This window comes from Bactrocera oleae, chromosome 2, assembly GCF_042242935.1.
Source record: "Bactrocera oleae isolate idBacOlea1 chromosome 2, idBacOlea1, whole genome shotgun sequence".
NCBI classification, from domain to species: Eukaryota; Metazoa; Arthropoda; class Insecta; order Diptera; family Tephritidae; genus Bactrocera; species Bactrocera oleae.
The window spans coordinates 50,932,026-50,956,509 of record NC_091536.1 but is presented as its reverse complement, the minus strand read 5'-3'; the positions used below and the strand labels follow the sequence as shown (position 1 = coordinate 50,956,509).

At 34.9% G+C, this 24,484-nt stretch overlaps 1 long non-coding RNA gene and 1 pseudogene across 1 annotated transcript; one reads left to right on the top strand and one right to left on the bottom strand.

Moving 5' to 3' along the window:
• Window positions 1-1,238: 1,238 nt before the first annotated feature.
• Window positions 1,239-9,177, top strand: LOC118681055 (uncharacterized). The gene is made up of 4 exons (XR_011398052.1): window positions 1,239-1,545; window positions 7,428-7,587; window positions 8,275-8,623; window positions 8,688-9,177. It is a non-coding gene; the product is annotated as an uncharacterized lncRNA (long non-coding RNA).
• On the bottom strand, window positions 1,942-7,244 carry LOC138859018 (uncharacterized; annotated as a pseudogene).
• Window positions 9,178-24,484: the final 15,307 nt, after the last annotated feature.

Sequence of the window (24,484 nt, the reverse complement as noted above, 5' to 3'; positions counted from 1 at the left end):
AAAATCAACCGGATGTTTAAAAATTCTGTGATTTGTTATATAATATAAAGGCTAGCGCAAGCTTTCACCCGATTTTATTCATTTGAGGTACAAAGTTGAAGAATTATAAGGAAATGCATCCACTGAGTTTTATAGCTATAGAAATAGCTTATATATTAGCCGATATATGCGGTATGAAGTAAACCGGAAGTTCGAAATATTTCGATAAGGTATATGGGGGCTAAGGAAAGTATTGACCCGATTCGATTCATTTTTGCAATACTTGCATACTATTATCAGAAAGAGACCCTCTCCGAATTGCAATAATATATCTTACAGATTTACCGTTACCGTTTTACCGGTAAAAAGGCACTTGAACAGTTACGGTCCGATCTTGACAATTTTTAGACTTAAGATGTTACACAACAAAAACACTATTTGTGGAAAGTCTTGTCCTAATATACTCTTTGGTGCTTGATTTGTTTACTGGAAAGTGATAAAATCATATGAAATTTAAAATTGTGCTAGATAGAAAGTAGGCGTGATTGTAGTCCGATTTCGCTTATTTTCTTATTATGAAATGGGGAATATTAAAATAATTTTGTGTACCAAGTTTTGTTGAAATTGATCAGTAGTTCCGGAGATATATGATATCGTCTAAATGTCGGCGGTGCCACGCCCATCATCCCATTTTGACAACGGTTCCTTTAAAACCCCCTTGTGCCATACCGGATGTAAAATTTAATGTCTCTGACGCATTTATTAATTGGTTTATCGCACTTTTAGTAGTTTTTAACAAAACCGTTATATAGAGAGTAGGCGGAGTTATCATCCGATTTTATCCATTTTCACACTGTCGAAGGAAGTTACGAAAATATTCTGTGCAAATTCGGGTTACATAGCTTAAATGGTTTAGAAGAAATATACATTTAACTTATTAGAAGGCGGGGCGACGCTCACTATTGAAAAAATGTTCGACCATAGATGCCCCTCCCCAATATAATCTTTTGTTCCAAATTACCTTAATTTAGTGCTTAGTTATTGCGTTTTATAAATTTTCGATCAATGGCGTTTTATGGGCGTGACAGTTTTCCGATTACGTCTATTAAACTTCTTATGGTAGATCAGCAGAATGAGCGCAACATTCTAAAGGAGCATAGAGATAAAATATCCAAAATGATAAAAAAAGACCGCGTAGAAATAATGGATATGTTCAACTCAATGGTGGCAACAATGCAACACCAGGCACCATCATCTTCGAATGATATATACTTATGTATATATACGTACCATCTATAGCACCAATAATATTAAATAATCAAATTTCCCAGTGGCTAGTTAAGTTACGCCTACCCCTCCATGCACACCACTGAGCGCCAACAGACCATATCAACACAATCCACAAAAAGACTTCACCCACTAACACACACAAACATACAACACCCCTTTTTCTTTTGGACATCCAACCGACCACAACGTTCGTCATAGTATCACCGAGTAGTGAACAAAATGAATAAATCTTTTTTTAATTTTAAAATCGTTTTTCTTTCCAAAAGTTAAATACCGGTAAGTGGCGAACATAAGTGATTATTTATTCACCCAGCAATAACTAATGCATCTTCTCTTGGAAATTTTATATACTAAATTAAAATAGCGTCAATTACCCGATGAAAATATTCGTATACGGTGCTTTTATGAACCCCAAAAACATCTCCTACTACTCGGTACTCAGGACAAGCATCTAATTTATAAACACACTTATGTATATTGCCACTTGTTTCGCAAACGGAAGAGGTGGTATTGGTAATGAATCCAACTTGGTGCAAAGCGTCTGCAACGCAGTAGCATTCATACGAAAATGTTCATAAAAAATTTCCTTATTCTGTGGTTTTTGTAAGTTCCACCAGTGGTTTTGATCCCGTGACCGCTTCATAAATCGTGTTGGTACAGAAAATTGCGTTAACAAAATATTTTTTTTATTTTTTTTATTTTATTAAAGGAAATACAATTATAAATAATTATACTACCTATAAAATATAACAGCACTAGCGACAAGGCCTTCAGCTGTGGGCTTAATTTTACTTGTACTTTTTTGTATGAGATTTTACTTATGAATATGTATGTACAAGTATGTAGTAATACTTATGGTTATACTTAAATACTAATGTCTATGCTTTTGCTTAGAATTAAGAGGTAGCAATATATGTTAGTATAGGAAAATTGTGGTCAAATTTTATTATGGTGGTTTTAGATGAGATGCTTTAGTTGGGCTCTGGAGATGAAGTTGTAGATTTCTTTTATGTTGGCAGTTGACGGTTCTTTGAGGAGTTTCGAAGGAGAAGACTCGACATAGTCCCGTCTTATATGACGAAAGGTAGGACATATGTTCAGTATGTGTTCTACGGAATTTGTTGGGCTGTTGCATAGCCGGCAGCCAGTCGTTATGTTGCGGTCCAGAATATGTTGGTGCGTTAAGATGGTGTGTCCTAAACGAAGTCGTGTAAAAATTCTCCGGGATGCTGCATGTAGAGGGGTATACTACTTTTCTTAGTTCGGGGTTAACGAGCCGGTAACGGTTGTCGTAAGTATACCATTCCGCTTTAGCTTTAAGCTTTGAGAAATTTACAACAAATCGCAAAATGTCGTTGCTTTCATTAGTTCTCACGTAAATACATGGACTAAGAGTGGCGTTTTTTGCTTCCTTATCAGTGAGTTCGTTGCCTGGAATGCCACAGTGTCCTGGAATCCACATTACTTTAATTTTATTTCGGCTATCAATCAATTTGTCCCGAATTTCACTGATTAGAGGGCTGCTGTTGGATGTATTTCGAATAGCTGTGACTGTTGCAAGGCTGTCGGTACAGATAACATATTTTCCTTTGGAAGACGTGATCCATTGGATAGCTTCTTTTATTGCGTATGCTTCTGCGGTAAAAACAGAAGATGGTGACAAAAGTAATCCATATTTAATGATTTCCCAGTTCTCGGAAACCACTGCATATGCGGTGTTGTGGGGATTTTTTGACCCATCGGTGTAAATAAATTTCCATCCTTCTGAATAGAGATCTGTCTTGCGCTGCATGCTTGTTTATACACCTCGTAGTTAGTGTAGGCTTTGTTCCAGGTCATCAGTTTATCTTCTATAACAGAAGAGTCTAGAGCCCATGGAGGATGTTTGCTAATCTTCGAACGTTTGGGTGAAAGGTGAATATCAAGTTCATCAACGTACTTTAGAATTAGGTGTATTGTTGATGGGAACTTGGATGTTCGTTTTTTACGGGTGGCCGAACGTATGTCGTTGAGCAAATTCGGGTTAGAGCCTAGATATACCTTTGGAATCAGTCGTAATGTGTTAATCTCCAATCTTTCGTTAATGTGTGGCATTCCGGATTCAGCGAGAATGCTTTTGATGCTCGAAGTTGGGAATGCCCTAAGACTACGTCTTACTGCCATGTGATAAGGCGCATAGAGTTTCTTTAGCTCGCTGCCGGCGTGATATCCGTATATTGGTAGTCCATAATCGATAATTGAGAGTAGTAAAGATCTCACGATATTGATAAGTATTGTAGGATGAACAAAAGAATGTCGTGAAGCTAAAAACTTTATTATATTTAACCTATCGAACAGTTTTTTCTTATATAAAAACAATGTTTTTTGAACTTAAACTTAGAGTCAAAAATTAATCCTAAAATTTTAATTTCATTTACAGTAGGTATTTTTATGTTATTAAAAGAGAAAGTAATATTATCACATTTTTTTTTACGACACATATGTAAGATATTGCATTTATCTAAGGATAACTTAGCCCCGGATGTGAGCGACCAGTTAGATATATTATTAAGTATTTCCGTAAAAGTTAATTTGACGTTATTCAGATCCAGTTGTTTTGAAAATATCAGAATGTCGTCTGCATACATACAGTAGTAGACTGGGAAATTGGATAGTATCTCGCTGATTTCATTAAATACAATTGTAAATATGACCACAGACAAAGGGGAACCTTGAGGAACTCCATTTTCTAAAGGCAAACAGTGAGAAAAATGATTATGAACTTTAACCCGAAATCTTCGATTTGTTAAAAAATTTTTAAGTATGTTGCAACATTTTGGTCCCAATTTCCATTTTGCTAATTGTTGTAGAACTTTATGCAGTCCGATACGGTCATACGCTTTTTCAAAGTCTAAGCTAAGGCAGGTAACGTGCCTCTTGTTTGAGATAATTTTGGAAGAATGGTGCTCAAAGTGTAAAAGGGCATCCATTGTACCTTGATTTTTTCTGAATGCGACTTGGTTGTGAGTGATTAGTCTACTCTTCTCTGCGTACCACATTAAACGTTTGGAGATTATTTTCTCCAGAACTTTTCCTAAACAAGAGAGCAGCGAAATAGGCCTATAGCTTGTGAGTTCTGATGAAGATTTTCCAGGTTTCGGTATTGGGACGATTTCAGCGATTTTCCAACTTTGGGGGTATATACCGTTTGAAAGTATTTTATTGTAAAGATTTACTATCCTTTTTTTAACGTCATGTGGGATGTGTCTTAACATGTCATAGGTAATCCTGTCGATACCTGCTGTTTTACCTCTGGAGTTTGATAGTGCGACGTCACATCAGTGGAAATATTAGATTCTAAACTTAGCGCTGGATTACTAAGATTTCCGCTAGGTAAAAGTTTATGGCCTAAAGATTTTTGTTTTTCAGCTGCGAACTGTTTTGTGAAAGTAGAGTCACTTGAATAAGCGCTCCAGAACGTGGCGAACTCGTTCGCTATAATAATTGGGTCGTTATTTAATCCAGATTGGGTGTTTAAGTAAGTGATTGTTATAGGTTTTTTCACGCCAGACAGGCGTCTTATGTCACGCCAAATAAGTTGAGGAGAGGTTTTGGTGTTAATATTTTTAGTAAATTCCTCCAGACATATTTTCTTAGCCTTTTTGGTTTGTCGTTTAAAGATAGCATTGTCGCGTTTATATGTTAAGAGATCAAGAAGGTTGCGTGTTTTTTTATATTTATACCAACTTTTGCGTTTTTGTGTTCGAAGGATTTCTAGTTCACTATTCCACCATGGTTTATATCGGTGTTGATATGTATTCTTGGTTTGAGGGATGGTGTGGTGTGCTGACGAACATATTATTTTTCTTACAACTGCGACCTCTTGATTAATATTACTCGAAACAATGAATTTACTAGATATTGAGGAGCAGAGATCTTTGGCTTTATGTGTAAGAAAAATTGGTTTAAACTTTTTCGTGGACATGTCTGGGTGAAATCCGATTTCTATCATCAATGGGAAATGATCACTACCATGGAGGTCCCTAAGGACCTTCCAAGAACATAACGGAAAGATATTTGAGGAACATGTCGTGACATCTACATGAGTGAACGATTGATGGGTGGAGAAGTGTGTAGGACTACCATCGTTTAAAACTATGAGGTTGCTGCTTAATAAGACGTCTTCAATCTTTGTACCTCTATCGTTTGATAGAGGAGAACCCCAGATCGAGCTCCATGAGTTGAAATCACCCATCCAAAGAATAGGATTTTGCGTTTTATTTAAAATATTTAAGATATATGAGCAAGAGAAACTTTGCTTGGGAGGGATGTAGGTTTTGATTATTGTTAGTTTTGGATTAAATAATATCTCAATCGCAATAGTGAGTAAGGTGATATTGGTAAAAACAATTTTATGAGGTATGTCTTCTTTTACCAAAATTGCAACACCTTGTTTGCTGTATTGGTATTGAGGGCTATTAAGGAAATAACCATTATAGCCATATGGAGGTTTAGGGTCGAAATTATGGCGTATATGTGTTTCTGCAATTCGTGATAATTATTAAAATATCCGTGGATATTCCATTGCAAAATTGAAATCATTAAGAATTAAGAGAATTGTGGGAGAATTATGTTATTATATATGTGTATATATGATTAGTGTTGTGGGGCTAGGTTTTCTATAGATAATGAAGTTTTGTTGTTGGAGTGGGAAGAAGGACTGGTGAAAGAAGAATTGTGTGAATCATTTGGATTAGAATATTGTGCTTTTTCGATGCTTATATGTTGTGGGTTGTTATTGTAGGCAAGTCTATAAGGAGTAGTATTGTTTTCGGTTGCATTGTTGTTTTGGGAAGGAATTTCATTGTTTTCTTGTGCAGGTAGAATGTTTTGGTAATCGATTATTCGTTGTGATAAAAATTCGTATAGTTCGTTATCACTGTTTGGGATTTGTGGAAAGGAGGTGATGTTCGATGTTAGATTTTGTTGTTGATCAGAAGTATGCTTAAAACTGGTTTTTCCGCTTACGTTTTTTAGTTTGCTTTGGAATGTGTTTTTGGTTGTTATTTATTATTGGGCTTTTGATAATAGATGAGAATGAAGGACCACCAACAATAGATGGGCATTGATTTTTATATATGTTTATCGCTTCTCTCATTGTACATTTGTTTTGTACTTGCAATTTCAAAATCTCTTTAGATTGCAAAAATTTGGGACAAGATCTGTCAAAAGATGGGTGCTCTCCTGCGCAGTTTGTACACATTGTACGCGTCAGGGTTATGAGGGGGTAGATTGCAGCGATCGCACATTTTTGGGTTGTTGCAGCGTTTTGCAGTATGATTTAATTTCCCGCAGTTTTTGCATCGCATTGGGTTTGGAAAATATGGTCTAACCTTAACAGAATGCCATGTGACATCTATGTGGTTGGGAAGTTGGTACTTATCAAAAGTAAGGAGACAGACTCCGGTATGTTTTGGTTTTCCATCTATGTTTTTGGAAAATTTGTACACTTTAACAACTCCTTGGTCAGATAAGTTTTTAATGATTTTCTCTTCACTTAGGTCGATTAGGTATGGGGCATATATTGTGCCTTTAATATAATTAAGTTTTTCATGGTATTTTGTATTCACTTCACAGACACCGTGTAAAAATTGAGTACGAATGAACTTTTCGGCGGTTGATTTGTCTTTTAGTAATAGGCAAAGACTTCCGTCGCGTAGTTCTGTGATTTTTATGATTTCTTTGGCACGAGGGTTAGTCGGTGACTGTTAACAAAATAACAAAATATATTTACGTAGTTTTCTCTGATCAAATGCAACTTTTCGTGCCCGTAATAGGAATGGCAAACTCGAACCGATTCTACTCGATAGTCGATTTTTCTCAAAAGATAATCGATTTTTCGGAGTTGACCTTAACGTTCCGAAATCGATCAAGAATCGATTCTTGACATTCGATTTTACGGTTAGGTGGCTAGTTTCAAGTACCATTATAATATCATAACAAACTCTGTGATAGAAAGTCATACAAATATATATTTATTTATTTCCAGTACTTATTACTTATATATTTATATAAAATATTATTATTTTTTCGATATACATATGTACATATTTATTAAAATGGAGCTTAGCGCCGTGTGGATTTATTTTAATAAAGTAAATATTGAATCTAATGTCTAGTGTAATAAATGGGCGAAGCAGCTAAATTTAATAACAGTACGACTAGTTTGATTAAACATCTTAATAAAACAAATAAAATTGATATGTTGCTAATTGTAATCGCACAACGAATTAGAAAGACAGTGACAATGAAACATTATCGATTTCACAACCTAAACAAGTAAGTAAATATATTTATATTTACAACCTTCAAATTTAGACCATTTTCTTTGTCTTTCTCTTTAATTGTATTTGTATATTACTAATTTTATAAATTTAATGATAGATTTTATACTGGTTTATTTGCGAATCAAATTCGCGGTCGAATAATGCCTGATCACTTGAATATGTTGCTATTTATGAGATTTATCCCGTAGAGTGAATGGTTTTCTTAATCTAACATTTAGCTTATTTTTTTTATCTTAAATTTATAAAAAATTTAATTTATGAAATTTTTTAACACAAATTTTGTTTCAAAAATTGCACATTGGTCATAAGTAAAAATTTATAATTGTTCTAAAATATTTTAGCCCGTAAAAATTTTAATTGTGTTTGCAAAATTTTATCCATCAGTATTTGCCGCCAGTTTTGCCCGTATTTAAATAAAATGATAATATGAACAATCCCACTTATCTTTCCATTCAACTGAAATTATAAAATTATTAAAAAAGAAAAATATTTTTTTTTTCATAATCTTTTGCATTTTATCATCATAAAAATCGTTTATATGACAAAAAATAATCACGCATATGAGAAGTGGCGTTTGTATTTTTTGTTAAAATATTTAATTTTTTTCTTTATGTTGGTAGATACGTATTTCTGAAAGAGGACGTGGTTATAAATTCTTATTTCTGTTAAATACTTGTAGCAGCGAATACTACAGAAATTGTCAACTCCCTGCTCGGAATTTTACAGCTTTGTTAGCCGCCCAATCGAGCATCATACAAAATTCAATTTACACCTTCTCGCCCATTTACGTTCTCGGATCAAACCACAACCTGCCGAATTTTGAGAAAGGGTTTGGACTTGCATCTGTATAAAATTGTTTTCGCTCAAGAACTGAAGCCATAGGACCACCGTAAACATCCTGAATTTGCTGATTTTGGCTTGATGCAACTTGAAAACGATAACGATTTTTTTAAAGCTGATTTCATCTTCTACAAAGAGGCTCACTTTCATCTGAGTGGTGCGGTAAATAAACAAAACTATCGATTCTGGTACGAAGAAATTCTATAAATTATTCATGAATACCTATTACAATCATCTAAATTGACATTTTAGTGTGGCTTTCGGTCAGGTGGAGTCATCGGTCCGTACTTCTTTCGAAATGAAGCTGGTGACACCGTTACTGTCAATGGAGATATGGATCGATGATAACCAACTTTTTATGACCTCAATTGAAGAAGTTGATCTTGACAACATCTGGTTAGAACAAGACGGGGCTACGTGCCACACAACACGTGAAACAACCGAATAATTGCGAGAAAAGTTTGGAGATTCAATAATTTCAAGAAATTGCGACATTGAATGACCTCCAAGAAGTTGTGATTTACCATCATTGGACTACTTCTTGTGGGGTTTTTTGAAGTCGTTGGTCTTTAGCAATAAACCAGACTTTCTTCAAGCTTTAGAAGTCAATATTAAACGTGCTATTCATAACATACGACTTGATTTATTGGAAAAAGCACTCGAAAATTGGGTTCATCGAATTCGTTCCTGCAAAAGAAGGCCATTTGAATGATGTTATATTTAGAACTTAATTGTATCGATTGTACTACAAATTAAATAAAAATATTTGAATTTCCTTAACATATAGTGTTTTTTTTTTGTAAATCATATCACCCTTATTGGAAAACCCTGTATCTTCCTTGTGCTTGGCTATCACCACAACTGCACTGTCATCTGCAAATCCAATGATGTGATCATTTTTTGGTACTTTGAGTCGCAGTACTCCGTCGTACATTATGTTCCAGAGTAGCGGTCCGAGTACAGATCCCCGTGGTACACTACCGGTGACTTTATATTCCTTATAGCCGTTGCGTGTATAGTAGGTCAGAGTTCTTTTATTAAAGTGGCTTACGACTATTTTGTAAAGGTAAATATTGTATTGTGCCGCTCTTCCATCACTTGCCTTTCTGAATCCAAATTGATTCGGAGATAAGCCGCCAGAGTCATTTATCGCTTTATTTAGGCGTTGGTATATAATTCGCTCAAGGATTTTTCCAGCGGGGTCTAACATGCAGAGTGGCCAGAAATGGGACGGGTCTGTCAAAGGCTTGTTTGGTTTAGGTAGTAATATTAGATGCTGATTTTTCCATAGATTAGAGAAGCAGTCTTCCTTACTTCATGTTTCATACATTATTCGGAAATAGTCTATGTTCTTAATAATCGATGTTTTCAGCGCTAAATTAGAAATTCGTTCTGGGCCCAGATCTTTAGATCTGTTTTACCGGTCACATGCTTCTCGAACCTCTTCATTCGAAACAGTCGGTATATCTTGGGCTACGTCCATAATATCTTGATAAAGTTGGGGTTGGGTTGGGAAGAGTACCGATACTATCCTTCCCAAGATTGAGGGGGAGATTGGTATTTGCCCACGAGGACTCCCAGGCATTGTCTTCAACGTCATCGCAGAGTCTCAGAAAGCATTCTCGTTTGCTTTTCTTAATAGACTGCTTTACTAACTTCCTTTTGTCCTTGAAGAGTCTTTGTAGGGGTACATGCTTAGAGCTGCCACGGGACCTTTGATATGAACGTCTTGCTTGCTGGCATTCTTATCGCATTGGCTTATATTGGCAATTGTTTCGTTCCACTTCCACCAATATACTGGGGTGATGATTGCGTTGTGGATGCTTGGACATTGATGCGTCACATACTCTCTTAAGATGGCTCATAATTATGGAGACGGAACTCTTTGACGAAAGCATATTATCGGGTAGAGTTGTGGGTTTAAAGGCCTCTTCGAAGAGGTCTTACTCAAAAGTTTTAGTTCGCCATGAACATCTGGCTAGAGTCTGTTCACTCTGCAGTTTGTGTTCGGCATTTATTTCAAATACAATAGCGTAGTGATCACTAAAAGTAAACCAATCACTTATTTTCCATTGAGATCTGCGAACTAGATTTGCTTGGACGAAAACCAAATATATTATTGACGGCCCCCCTTTGTAGAATATGAGTTGGTTGGAGCTTATCAGCTCGAGATCAAGGGAGGCAAAAGCTTCTACTAAGGTTTTGACCCCTATTATTTCTTCTTTGGCATCCCATTGCATTCAATAGCCAAGGCATTTAAATCGCCGACTATTACCAGATTAGTTTTACTTCGGGCATCAGTCACTAGACGGTCGATGATGTTCTTAAATTCTTCATCATTGATGCTTAAAGGCGAAAAGCAACTATATACACATGTATATTAATATCGCTAACTGTTGCTCGAACAAAGTCATTTGAAGGGTAAAGATTTTCCATTTGCGGAGGGTTAGGGTTACATTTCCATATTATTTCTTGAGTCGCTCGTCCAGTCAGCAACTTCACCGGTTTTATATGATGCACTGAGTAAGGCCAAAACGATCTTCTTCTCAAGGACTGACTAATTTAATAGGTCACGTGCTGCTTGACAGTGACTAAGATTAAGTTGCAAAAAACCTTTTCTTCATTTTAGGGATTATGCCGCTTTCTTGTAAACCGGGCATCTGACACACCCAGTACAGTGATCAGTTTCACTAGAGACTGCGTTCAAGCAAAGCAAGCGTTTTGGCTTATTGGTGCAGTCCGTAGCCTGGTGTTCATTCTCACCACATCTTCTACAAATTTTGACCTATCTTTGTTTTTGCAACTTTTTCCTGTGGCAACTTTTGGCAATGAAGGCATCTGAAGCACTTTTATCGCTGCTTGTATTGTTGGCATATAGCATATTACCCATCCTACTTCCAATTTCTTGGATTGAAGCAATTTTCTGGTGTCTTAAACAGGGATTTTTATGAGTGCTGTTTTGGTGTCTCTGTAGGACTTTCTTATGTTATTAATAGCTGAGATCGTCAGATCGTTGTTACCCAATCTCTCTGTAGAGCATAGAGGACAAGGTCGTTGTAATGCAGCCAAGTCTTTACACTCTATAAGGGTCTCCTGGGTCAATACTTTATTGCTTTCTTTGTCACCAAGACATTTTCTCATTATTTCTTACGAGTCGAAAGTCGACTGACATTGCTGAACCGCTTAATTGCAGCAGCGTTTACCGCCTTGCGTTTTACGTATCCGGGTAACTTTTTTTTCGAATTCTATAAGCGGATTTAGTTTTCCGAAGAATCTCAGGACAGGTAAGATTTCCATTTTTAGAATGTAATATCGCCTGGGTTTTCGTTTTTTAGGGGTAAGCGGTTTTTGGTTTAGCTTTTCTAGCTACAATATTCCACGGCTCTTTTATTGGAGTTTGAGGGTCATTAGAATTTTACCTACATCTTTGGTACGCTGTGTTTCCAAAAGTCTCGTTGATAGCGGTTTTACAGCTCTTTTGAGGTATAGCGCGGTCATTTGTTATTACTGATCGCTTAGCTTGACCCATCAAATTCGCGTTTACCTAAGTTTTTGGAGAATTCATGCATGTTCGCTTACTTTGTTGCTGAGTTTGTTTATCTGCTTTGGGTTCATCCATGTGAAAAGTGCGACCCAGTTTCGGCTGGATGATTGGATGTGTTGTTGTCTCTTTATATCAGTAGTCGGCAATTTATAGCACAATTATGTAAGGTAACTTCACACGTACGCTTAGACGTTGGCGAGACAACATCGTGCATGGTCATGCCGCTAAGGGAAATGGGGCCTACACAAAAATTTTTGTCAATATGAATGCTTCATGGTGTTATAAATTATATTTATGAATATAAAATAAATAAGAAAGTATGAAAGTACTTGTTTAAGCAAAAAACGAAAAATATTCACAAATTTTAAGGTAACAGAGTTCTCACCGGTCGGTATTTTATACCACAATTGGGCAAGCTAACTTCATTGTTCAAACAGCCACCGACGCATAACCGTGGACCGAATCAGCTGATACGACCTATCTTATGAGAGCGCAATGTAAATGAACAGTCATCACCGCTGAGAGAGCAATCTCTTTCGACGCAGGGTTGGCAGTCTCGATATTTTGTAGTAATTAAAAAATAAACTTGAATATATAGTATTTAAAATAATCTTAAAATAACTCAAAATCACATTCGAATACATTTATTTTTAAATAGGTAGACTATTTTTATTAGTTGGATTTTAGTTTTGAGCTTCAAAATAGAACAATGGCAACGTTGGTGAAATGAAAACAAAAGAGAACAACTGATTTTTGCTTTGCACCTACGGGCATAACTTTTGACAAATTCGGTTGGATACGGGCGGTAAGTACGGAAGGGAGGAATGTCGGTGACTGTTTGAAGCATCACACGTACCCTTACGCTCTATCGTTTAGTCGTTATCGAGACAGCGACGAAATAATATCGTGCATGATCATGTCGCTAAGGCAACTGTGCCCCACACAAAATTGTTTGTCATTATGAATGCTTTATGGTGTTATGAATTTCATTTTGTGTTCTACGTTACTTAAAAACCAAAAATTAAAGGTTTTTAGGATAATATATTTATTTAATCGTAATATAAAATAATTCAGGAAGCATGAAAGTATTTGTTTAACTAAAGAATGAAAAAGATTCACAAACTTGAAGGTAACGAAGTTCTCACTGGATGTCATTAACTTCATCCTCACACAGTCGCAGTTCGTCTCATGGCGACCACTGATGTATTGTACATTGGCTGTGGAGATACGGAGTAAGCAAGAAAAATACACAAGTAAGCATGCGGTGTATTCTTTGTTGAAGTGTACCGTTATAGGTCAATGATACACACTAATGTTATACAAAATTATCAAATCAAACTTTTTAAACTAAACTGTCCATAAGTTGTATACTCTTGTAACATGTTGCTACAGAGTATAATAGTTTTGTTCACCTAACGGTCCCCTAAAACTAATCGAAATAGAGACAGAGTTATGTATATATACATACATATATAAATGATCAGGATGACGAGACGAGTTGAAATCCGCGAGTCTGTCTCTCCGTCCGTCTGTACAAGCTGTAACTCGAATAATAATTGAGATACCTTGATGAGACTTGTTACGCGTGTTCGGTGGCACCAAAAAGAGGTTGGTATTGCAGAAGAGCGTAATCCGACCGTTGTCACGCCCACCACAGCCATTCATCGAAATTCTATAAATTGCTATAAATAAGCTGCACAATAACATATGAGACTTTTATTTGGTACAACGAATCGCATTAAGCTACCTAAGCTAAATTAAACAAACATACTCAGGACAAATCCTTTCAGAACCTCCCAAAAGTGTAAAAACGGAAAATAACCCAGCCAACTCCCCATATAACCGGTTTAGCCTTTTTCACACAGACAAATTAATTTAGGGTGTTAAGATTATAATTGAGAAACCAGTTATCTTTCGCACAACCAGCTACTCGATTAACGATCAGCTGTTATGCTTATGTACGTGCGTTCTTACTTTTGTATTTTTACTGATGATTAAAATTCATCAGCTGAATGTTACCTTATCAATAAACATAGCCAAATTTACGGCGTGGATAGCAACCCGCAGAGTTACATTCTAGTTTCAATTCTATTTCTATTCGATGAAGAATTAATGTAGTAAATATGATTTTTATTTTGTATTGTAAATCGATCTAAATTAGCGTTATAATTGAGCAAAGGCCGGATAATTGATCAATTAATTCCTGTGCGAAAAAACTATTAAGTTGAAAACTACTAAACGATGCGATAACTCAATAAATATTAGCGTCAGAGACACTTAATTTTGCACCCGAGATGATACAAGAAAGCGTTTTAGGAACCGGTATCAAAATTGCACATTTTGTGTGGCACTGCCCATCTTTAGGTGATAGGTAATATATAAAAACTTTCGAATTTCCGGTTGACTTTATATCGCATATATCGGCCCATATGCAAGAATAATAGAATACAAAATTACACCAACCGCCATTTTGTGACGTAATTTTTTTGAGATGATATGATGCATAGCACAGTATGTAAATTGTAAACAAAAACGTAAACAATTTTGTTAATTCGCCAAATAAGCTTAATTTATTAGTTTGTAGTGAAAAAGTTTTAGAGAAATTAATATAAAAATTAATAAATCAATAATGTTGCGTCCAAATATTTGAGTCATTTTCGAATAAATAAATTTAACTATTGACAATATAATTGACAATTAAGTGAATGATTAAAAGGAATTGTGATTGCGAAGTATCCAGAAGTAGTTTCTTATATATTATATGTATCTCAATAATAGTTCTGATGTATTTAAAAGAAATTATAATTATTATGATTACGAAATTCATTTCGCCTACAAAATATTACACATTTTTTGGCAAATTTTTTATCCAAAGGAGAACTAAAAAAACTCCTTCTTAATGGTTTATTTTCATAATAGTTATTCCAACTCGCCATTTATATATTTTTACCTATTTATATAAATACAACCTTCGCAGTCACAATCCTAAAATAAATCCAATAAATAAATGTATTTATTTAAAAATTACCCAAATATTTTCCCGTAACATTATTCTATTCATTACTATAAGCTAATAAATTGAGTCTCTCTCACGCATTAACAAAAATGTTTACGTTTTTGTTTACATGCTTTACATTACCCAACACATCTGGCAGCACAAATTTTTATGCCATTAATCTTTGTTTTCTCTTCACACCAGAATTCGAGGAAATATCCCAACTGTTACAACTGTTAATTTCTTACAATTATCCGAAGCAGGATTTTTCTAAGAACTATTATTTTTTCTACAACTCACTCGTAGTCATTGTATAAATCTACAAGTAACCAATCCTAAGATTTCACTAATGCACACGCAAACATTTCACACTTGGTACGTGTTGCCCCAAATATTCTACTACTAAAGTCTCACTTGGTACGGGTTGCCTACTAATATTCTTCTACTAAAGACCAAATTGCCTAAGGGTAATAATTTACTATTAGTAATATTGCCTACTAATATTCTACTACAAAAACGTCCAAATGCTTTAAATCTGCTACAGTGTGCTGCCGTGTTATGTTTTAAAATTTATAACTTTAAAAATGTTTTTATACATATTCAAATATTTTTCGATTATTGAAATTCCTAAAGAATAAATATACATTTAATAAGTATATCGCTGTTGGTGATTTGGAATATTTTGTAAATATTGTTTACTAATTAGTATATTGTTTGGATTATTATTATTGCATTATTTTTTTCTAGTTATATTTGAACTGTATATATTATATGGGTGAATATAGGCCTCCTGCTAAACCGAACACGATCTTCTTCTCAAGGACTGACTAATTTAATAGGTCATGTGCTGCTTGACAGTGATTTAGGTTAAGTTGCAAAAAACCTTTTCTTCATTTTAGGGATTATGCCGTTTTCTTGTAAACCGGGCATCTGACACACCCAGTACAGTGATCAGTTTCACCAGATACTGCGTTCAAGCAAAGCAAGCGTTTTGGCTTATTGGTACAGTCCGTAGCCTGGTGTTCATTCTCACCACATCTTCTACAAATTTTGATCTATCTTTGTTTTTGCAACTTTTTCCTGTGACAACTTTTGGCAATGAAGGCATCTGAAGCACTTGTATCGCTGCTTGTATTGTACCCATCCTACTTCCAATTTCTTGGATTGAAGCAATTTTCTGGTGTCTTAAACAGGGATTTTTATGAGTGCTGTTTTGGTGTCTCTGTAGGACTTTCTTATGTTATTTATAGCTGAGATCGTCAGATCGTTGTTACCCAATCTCTCTGTAGCGCATTGAGGACAAGGTCGTTGTAATGCAGCCAAGTCTTTACACTCTATAAGGGTCTCCTGGGTCAATACTTTATTGCTTTCTTTGTCACCAAGACATTTTCTCATTATTTCCTACGAGTCGACTGACATTGGTGAATCGCTTAATTACAGCAGCGTTTACCGCCTTGCGTTTTACGTATCCGGGTAACTTTTTTTTCGAATTCTATAAGCGGATTTAGTTTTCCTAAGAATCTCAGGACAGGTAAGATTTCCATTTTTAGAATGTAATATCGCCTGGGTTTTCGTTTTTTAGGGGTAAGCGGTTTTTGGTTTAGCTTTTCTAGCTACAATATTCCACGGCTCTTTTATTGGAGTTTGAGGGTCATTAGAATTTTACCTACATCTTTGGTACGCTGTGTTTCCAAAAGTCTCGTTGATAGCGGTTTTACAGCTCTTTTGAGGTATAGCGCGGTCATTTGTTATTACTGATCGCTTAGCTTGACCCATCAAATTCGCGTTTACCTAAGTTTTTGGAGAATTCATGCATGTTCGCTTACTTTGTTGCTGAGTTTGTTTATCTGCTTTGGGTTCATCCATGTGAAAAGTGCGACCCAGTTTCGGCTGGATGATTGGATGTGTTGTTGTCTCTTTAAATCAGTAGTCGGCAATTTATAGCACAATTATGTAAGGTAACTTCACACGTACGCTTAGACGTTGGCGAGACAACATCGTGCATGGTCATGCCGCTAAGGGAAATGGGGCCTACACAAAATTTTTTGTCAATATGAATGCTTCATGGTGTTATAAATTATATTTATGAATATAAAATAAATAAGAAAGTATGAAAGTACTTGTTTAAGCAAAAAACGAAAAATATTCACAAATTTTAAGGTAACAGAGTTCTCACCGGTCGGTATTTTATACCACAATTGGGCAAGCTAACTTCATTGTTCAAACAGCCACCGACGCATAACCGTGGACCGAATCAGCTGATACGACCTATCTTATGAGAGCGCAATGTAAATGAACAGTCATCACCGCTGAGAGAGCAATCTCTTTCGACGCAGGGTTGGCAGTCTCGATATTTTGTAGTAATTAAAAAATAAACTTGAATATATAGTATTTAAAATAATCTTAAAATAACTCAAAATCACATTCGAATACATTAATTTTTAAATAGGTAGACTATTTTTATTAGTTGGATTTTAGTTTTGAGCTTTAAAATTGAACAATAGCAACGTTGGTGAAATGAAAACAAAAGAGAACAACTGATTTTTGCTTTGCACCTACGGGCATAACTTTTGACAAATTTGGTTGGATACGGGCGGTAAGTACGGAAGGGAGGAATGTCGGTGACTGTTTGAAGCATCACACGTACCCTTACGCTCTATCGTTTAGTCGTTATCGAGACAGCGACGAAATAATATCGTGCATGATCATGTCGCTAAGGCAACTGTGCCCCACACAAAATTGTTTGTCATTATGAATGCTTTATGGTGTTATGAATTTCATTTAGTGTTCTACGTTACTTAAAAACAAAAAATTAAAGGTTTTTAGGATAATATATTTATTTAATCGTAATATAAAATAATTCAGGAAGCATGAAAGTATTTGTTTAACTAAAGAATGAAAAAGATTCACAAACTTGAAGGTAACGAAGTTCTCACTGGATGTCATTAACTTCATCCTCACACAGTCGCAGTTCGTCTCATGGCGACCACTGATGTATTGTACATTGGCTGTGGAGATACGGAGTAAGCAAGAAAAATACACAAGTAAGCATGCGGTGTATTCTTTGTTGAAGTGTACCGTTATAGGTCAATGATACACACTAATGTTATACAAAATTATCAAATCAAACTTTTTAAACTAAACTGTCCATAAGTTGTATACTCTTGTAACATGTTGCTACAGAGTATAATAGTTTTGTTCACCTAACGGTCCCCTAAAACTAATCGAAATAGAGACAGAGTTATGTATATATACATACATATATAAATGATCAGGATGACGAGACGAGTTGAAATCCGCGAGTCTGTCTCTCCGTCCGTCTGTACAAGCTGTAACTCGAATAATAATTGAGATACCTTGATGAGACTTGTTACGCGTGTTCGGTGGCACCAAAAAGAGGTTGGTATTGCAGAAGAGCGTAATCCGACCGTTGTCACGCCCACCACAGCCATTCATCGAAATTCTATAAATTGCTATAAATAAGCTGCACAATAACATATGAGACTTTTATTTGGTACAACGAATCGCATTAAGCTACCTAAGCTAAATTAAACAAACATACTCAGGACAAATCCTTTCAGAACCTCCCAAAAGTGTAAAAACGGAAAATAACCCAGCCAACTCCCCATATAACCGGTTTAGCCTTTTTCACACAGACAAATTAATTTAGGGTGTTAAGATTATAATTGAGAAACCAGTTATCTTTCGCACAACCAGCTACTCGATTAACGATCAGCTGTTATGCTTATGTACGTGCGTTCTTACTTTTGTATTTTTACTGATGATTAAAATTCATCAGCTGAATGTTACCTTATCAATAAACATAGCCAAATTTACGGCGTGGATAGCAACCCGCAGAGTTACATTCTAGTTTCAATTCTATTTCTATTCGATGAAGAATTAATGTAGTAAATATGATTTTTATTTTGTATTGTAAATCGATCTAAATTAGCGTTATAATTGAGCAAAGGCCGGATAATTGATCAATTAATTCCTGTGCGAAAAAACTATTAAGTTGAAAACTACTAAACGATGCGATAACTCAATAAATATTAGCGTCAGAGACACTTAATTTTGCACCCGAGATGATACAAGAAAGCGTTTTAGGAACCGGTATCAAAATTGCACATTTTGTGTGGCACTGCCCATCTTTAGGTGGTAGGTAATATATAAAAACTTTCGAATTTCCGGTTGACTTTATATCGCATATATCGGCCCATATGCAAGAATAATAGAATACAAAATTACACCAACCGCCATTTTGTGACGTAATTTTTTTGAGATGATATGATGCATAGCACAGTATGTAAATTGTAAACAAAAACGTAAACAATTTTGTTAATTCGCCAAATAAGCTTAATTTATTAGTTTGTAGTGAAAAAGTTTTAGAGAAATTAATATAAAAATTAATAAATCAATAATGTTGCGTCCAAATATTTGAGTCATTTTCGAATAAATAAATTTAACTATTGACAATATAATTGACAATTAAGTGAATGATTAAAAGGAATTGTGATTGCGAAGTATCCAGAAGTAGTTTCTTATATATTATATGTATCTCAATAATAGTTCTGATGTATTTAAAAGAAATTATAATTATTATGATTACGAAATTCATTTCGCCTACAAAATATTACACATTTTTTGGCAAATTTTTTATCCAAAGGAGAACTAAAAAAACTCCTTCTTAATGGTTTATTTTCATAATAGTTATTCCAACTCGCCATTTATATATTTTTACCTATTTATATAAATACAACCTTCGCAGTCACAATCCTAAAATAAATCCAATAAATAAATGTATTTATTTAAAAATTACCCAAATATTTTCCCGTAACATTATTCTATTCATTACTATAAGCTAATAAATTGAGTCTCTCTCACGCATTAACAAAAATGTTTACGTTTTTGTTTACATGCTTTACATTACCCAACACATCTGGCAGCACAAATTTTTATGCCATTAATCTTTGTTTTCTCTTCACACCAGAATTCGAGGAAATATCCCAACTGTTACAACTGTTAATTTCTTACAATTATCCGAAGCAGGATTTTTCTAAGAACTATTATTTTTTCTACAACTCACTCGTAGTCATTGTATAAATCTACAAGTAACCAATCCTAAGATTTCACTAATGCACACGCAAACATTTCACACTTGGTACGTGTTGCCCCAAATATTCTACTACTAAAGTCTCACTTGGTACGGGTTGCCTACTAATATTCTTCTACTAAAGACCAAATTGCCTAAGGGTAATAATTTACTATTAGTAATATTGCCTACTAATATTCTACTACAAAAACGTCCAAATGCTTTAAATCTGCTACAGTGTGCTGCCGTGTTATGTTTTAAAATTTATAACTTTAAAAATGTTTTTATACATATTCAAATATTTTTCGATTATTGAAATTCCTAAAGAATAAATATACATTTAATAAGTATATCGCTGTTGGTGATTTGGAATATTTTGTAAATATTGTTTACTAATTAGTATATTGTTTGGATTATTATTATTGCATTATTTTTTTCTAGTTATATTTGAACTGTATATATTATATGGGTGAATATAGGCCTCCTGCTAAACCGAACACGATCTTCTTCTCAAGGACTGACTAATTTAATAGGTCATGTGCTGCTTGACAGTGATTTAGGTTAAGTTGCAAAAAACCTTTTCTTCATTTTAGGGATTATGCCGTTTTCTTGTAAACCGGGCATCTGACACACCCAGTACAGTGATCAGTTTCACCAGATACTGCGTTCAAGCAAAGCAAGCGTTTTGGCTTATTGGTACAGTCCGTAGCCTGGTGTTCATTCTCACCACATCTTCTACAAATTTTGATCTATCTTTGTTTTTGCAACTTTTTCCTGTGACAACTTTTGGCAATGAAGGCATCTGAAGCACTTGTATCGCTGCTTGTATTGTACCCATCCTACTTCCAATTTCTTGGATTGAAGCAATTTTCTGGTGTCTTAAACAGGGATTTTTATGAGTGCTGTTTTGGTGTCTCTGTAGGACTTTCTTATGTTATTTATAGCTGAGATCGTCAGATCGTTGTTACCCAATCTCTCTGTAGCGCATTGAGGACAAGGTCGTTGTAATGCAGCCAAGTCTTTACACTCTATAAGGGTCTCCTGGGTCAATACTTTATTGCTTTCTTTGTCACCAAGACATTTTCTCATTATTTCCTACGAGTCGACTGACATTGGTGAATCGCTTAATTACAGCAGCGTTTACCGCCTTGCGTTTTACGTATCCGGGTAACTTTTTTTTCGAATTCTATAAGCGGATTTAGTTTTCCTAAGAATCTCAGGACAGGTAAGATTTCCATTTTTAGAATGTAATATCGCCTGGGTTTTCGTTTTTTAGGGGTAAGCGGTTTTTGGTTTAGCTTTTCTAGCTACAATATTCCACGGCTCTTTTATTGGAGTTTGAGGGTCATTAGAATTTTACCTACATCTTTGGTACGCTGTGTTTCCAAAAGTCTCGTTGATAGCGGTTTTACAGCTCTTTTGAGGTATAGCGCGGTCATTTGTTATTACTGATCGCTTAGCTTGACCCATCAAATTCGCGTTTACCTAAGTTTTTGGAGAATTCATGCATGTTCGCTTACTTTGTTGCTGAGTTTGTTTATCTGCTTTGGGTTCATCCATGTGAAAAGTGCGACCCAGTTTCGGCTGGATGATTGGATGTGTTGTTGTCTCTTTAAATCAGTAGTCGGCAATTTATAGCACAATTATGTAAGGTAACTTCACACGTACGCTTAGACGTTGGCGAGACAACATCGTGCATGGTCATGCCGCTAAGGGAAATGGGGCCTACACAAAATTTTTTGTCAATATGAATGCTTCATGGTGTTATAAATTATATTTATGAATATAAAATAAATAAGAAAGTATGAAAGTACTTGTTTAAGCAAAAAACGAAAAATATTCACAAATTTTAAGGTAACAGAGTTCTCACCGGTCGGTATTTTATACCACAATTGGGCAAGCTAACTTCATTGTTCAAACAGCCACCGACGCATAACCGTGGACCGAATCAGCTGATACGACCTATCTTATGAGAGCGCAATGTAAATGAACAGTCATCACCGCTGAGAGAGCAATCTCTTTCGACGCAGGGTTGGCAGTCTCGATATTTTGTAGTAATTAAAAAATAAACTTGAATATATAGTATTTAAAATAATCTTAAAATAACTCAAAATCACATTCGAATACATTAATTTTTAAATAGGTAGACTATTTTTATTAGTTGGATTTTAGTTTTGAGCTTTAAAATTGAACAATAGCAACGTTGGTGAAATGAAAACAAAAGAGAACAACTGATTTTTGCTTTGCACCTACGGGCATAACTTTTGACAAATTTGGTTGGATACGGGCGGTAAGTACGGAAGGGAGGAATGTCGGTGACTGTTTGAAGCATCACACGTACCCTTACGCTCTATCGTTTAGTCGTTATCGAGACAGCGACGAAATAATATCGTGCATGATCATGTCGCTAAGGCAACTGTGCCCCACACAAAATTGTTTGTCATTATGAATGCTTTATGGTGTTATGAATTTCATTTAGTGTTCTACGTTACTTAAAAACAAAAAATTAAAGGTTTTTAGGATAATATATTTATTTAATCGTAATATAAAATAATTCAGGAAGCATGAAAGTATTTGTTTAACTAAAGAATGAAAAAGATTCACAAACTTGAAGGTAACGAAGTTCTCACTGGATGTCATTAACTTCATCCTCACACAGTCGCAGTTCGTCTCATGGCGACCACTGATGTATTGTACATTGGCTGTGGAGATACGGAGTAAGCAAGAAAAATACACAAGTAAGCATGCGGTGTATTCTTTGTTGAAGTGTACCGTTATAGGTCAATGATACACACTAATGTTATACAAAATTATCAAATCAAACTTTTTAAACTAAACTGTCCATAAGTTGTATACTCTTGTAACATGTTGCTACAGAGTATAATAGTTTTGTTCACCTAACGGTCCCCTAAAACTAATCGAAATAGAGACAGAGTTATGTATATATACATACATATATAAATGATCAGGATGACGAGACGAGTTGAAATCCGCGAGTCTGTCTCTCCGTCCGTCTGTACAAGCTGTAACTCGAATAATAATTGAGATACCTTGATGAGACTTGTTACGCGTGTTCGGTGGCACCAAAAAGAGGTTGGTATTGCAGAAGAGCGTAATCCGACCGTTGTCACGCCCACCACAGCCATTCATCGAAATTCTATAAATTGCTATAAATAAGCTGCACAATAACATATGAGACTTTTATTTGGTACAACGAATCGCATTAAGCTACCTAAGCTAAATTAAACAAACATACTCAGGACAAATCCTTTCAGAACCTCCCAAAAGTGTAAAAACGGAAAATAACCCAGCCAACTCCCCATATAACCGGTTTAGCCTTTTTCACACAGACAAATTAATTTAGGGTGTTAAGATTATAATTGAGAAACCAGTTATCTTTCGCACAACCAGCTACTCGATTAACGATCAGCTGTTATGCTTATGTACGTGCGTTCTTACTTTTGTATTTTTACTGATGATTAAAATTCATCAGCTGAATGTTACCTTATCAATAAACATAGCCAAATTTACGGCGTGGATAGCAACCCGCAGAGTTACATTCTAGTTTCAATTCTATTTCTATTCGATGAAGAATTAATGTAGTAAATATGATTTTTATTTTGTATTGTAAATCGATCTAAATTAGCGTTATAATTGAGCAAAGGCCGGATAATTGATCAATTAATTCCTGTGCGAAAAAACTATTAAGTTGAAAACTACTAAACGATGCGATAACTCAATAAATATTAGCGTCAGAGACACTTAATTTTGCACCCGAGATGATACAAGAAAGCGTTTTAGGAACCGGTATCAAAATTGCACATTTTGTGTGGCACTGCCCATCTTTAGGTGATAGGTAATATATAAAAACTTTCGAATTTCCGGTTGACTTTATATCGCATATATCGGCCCATATGCAAGAATAATAGAATACAAAATTACACCAACCGCCATTTTGTGACGTAATTTTTTTGAGATGATATGATGCATAGTATACAGTATGTAAATTGTAAACAAAAACGTAAACAATTTTGTTAATTCGCCAAATAAGCTTAATTTATTAGTTTGTAGTGAAAAAGTTTTAGAGAAATTAATATAAAAATTAATAAATCAATAATGTTGCGTCCAAATATTTGAGTCATTTTCGAATAAATAAATTTAACTATTGACAATATAATTGACAATTAAGTGAATGATTAAAAGGAATTGTGATTGCGAAGTATCCAGAAGTAGTTTCTTATATATTATATGTATCTCAATAATAGTTCTGATGTATTTAAAAGAAATTATAATTATTATGATTACGAAATTCATTTCGCCTACAAAATATTACACATTTTTTGGCAAATTTTTTATCCAAAGGAGAACTAAAAAAACTCCTTCTTAATGGTTTATTTTCATAATAGTTATTCCAACTC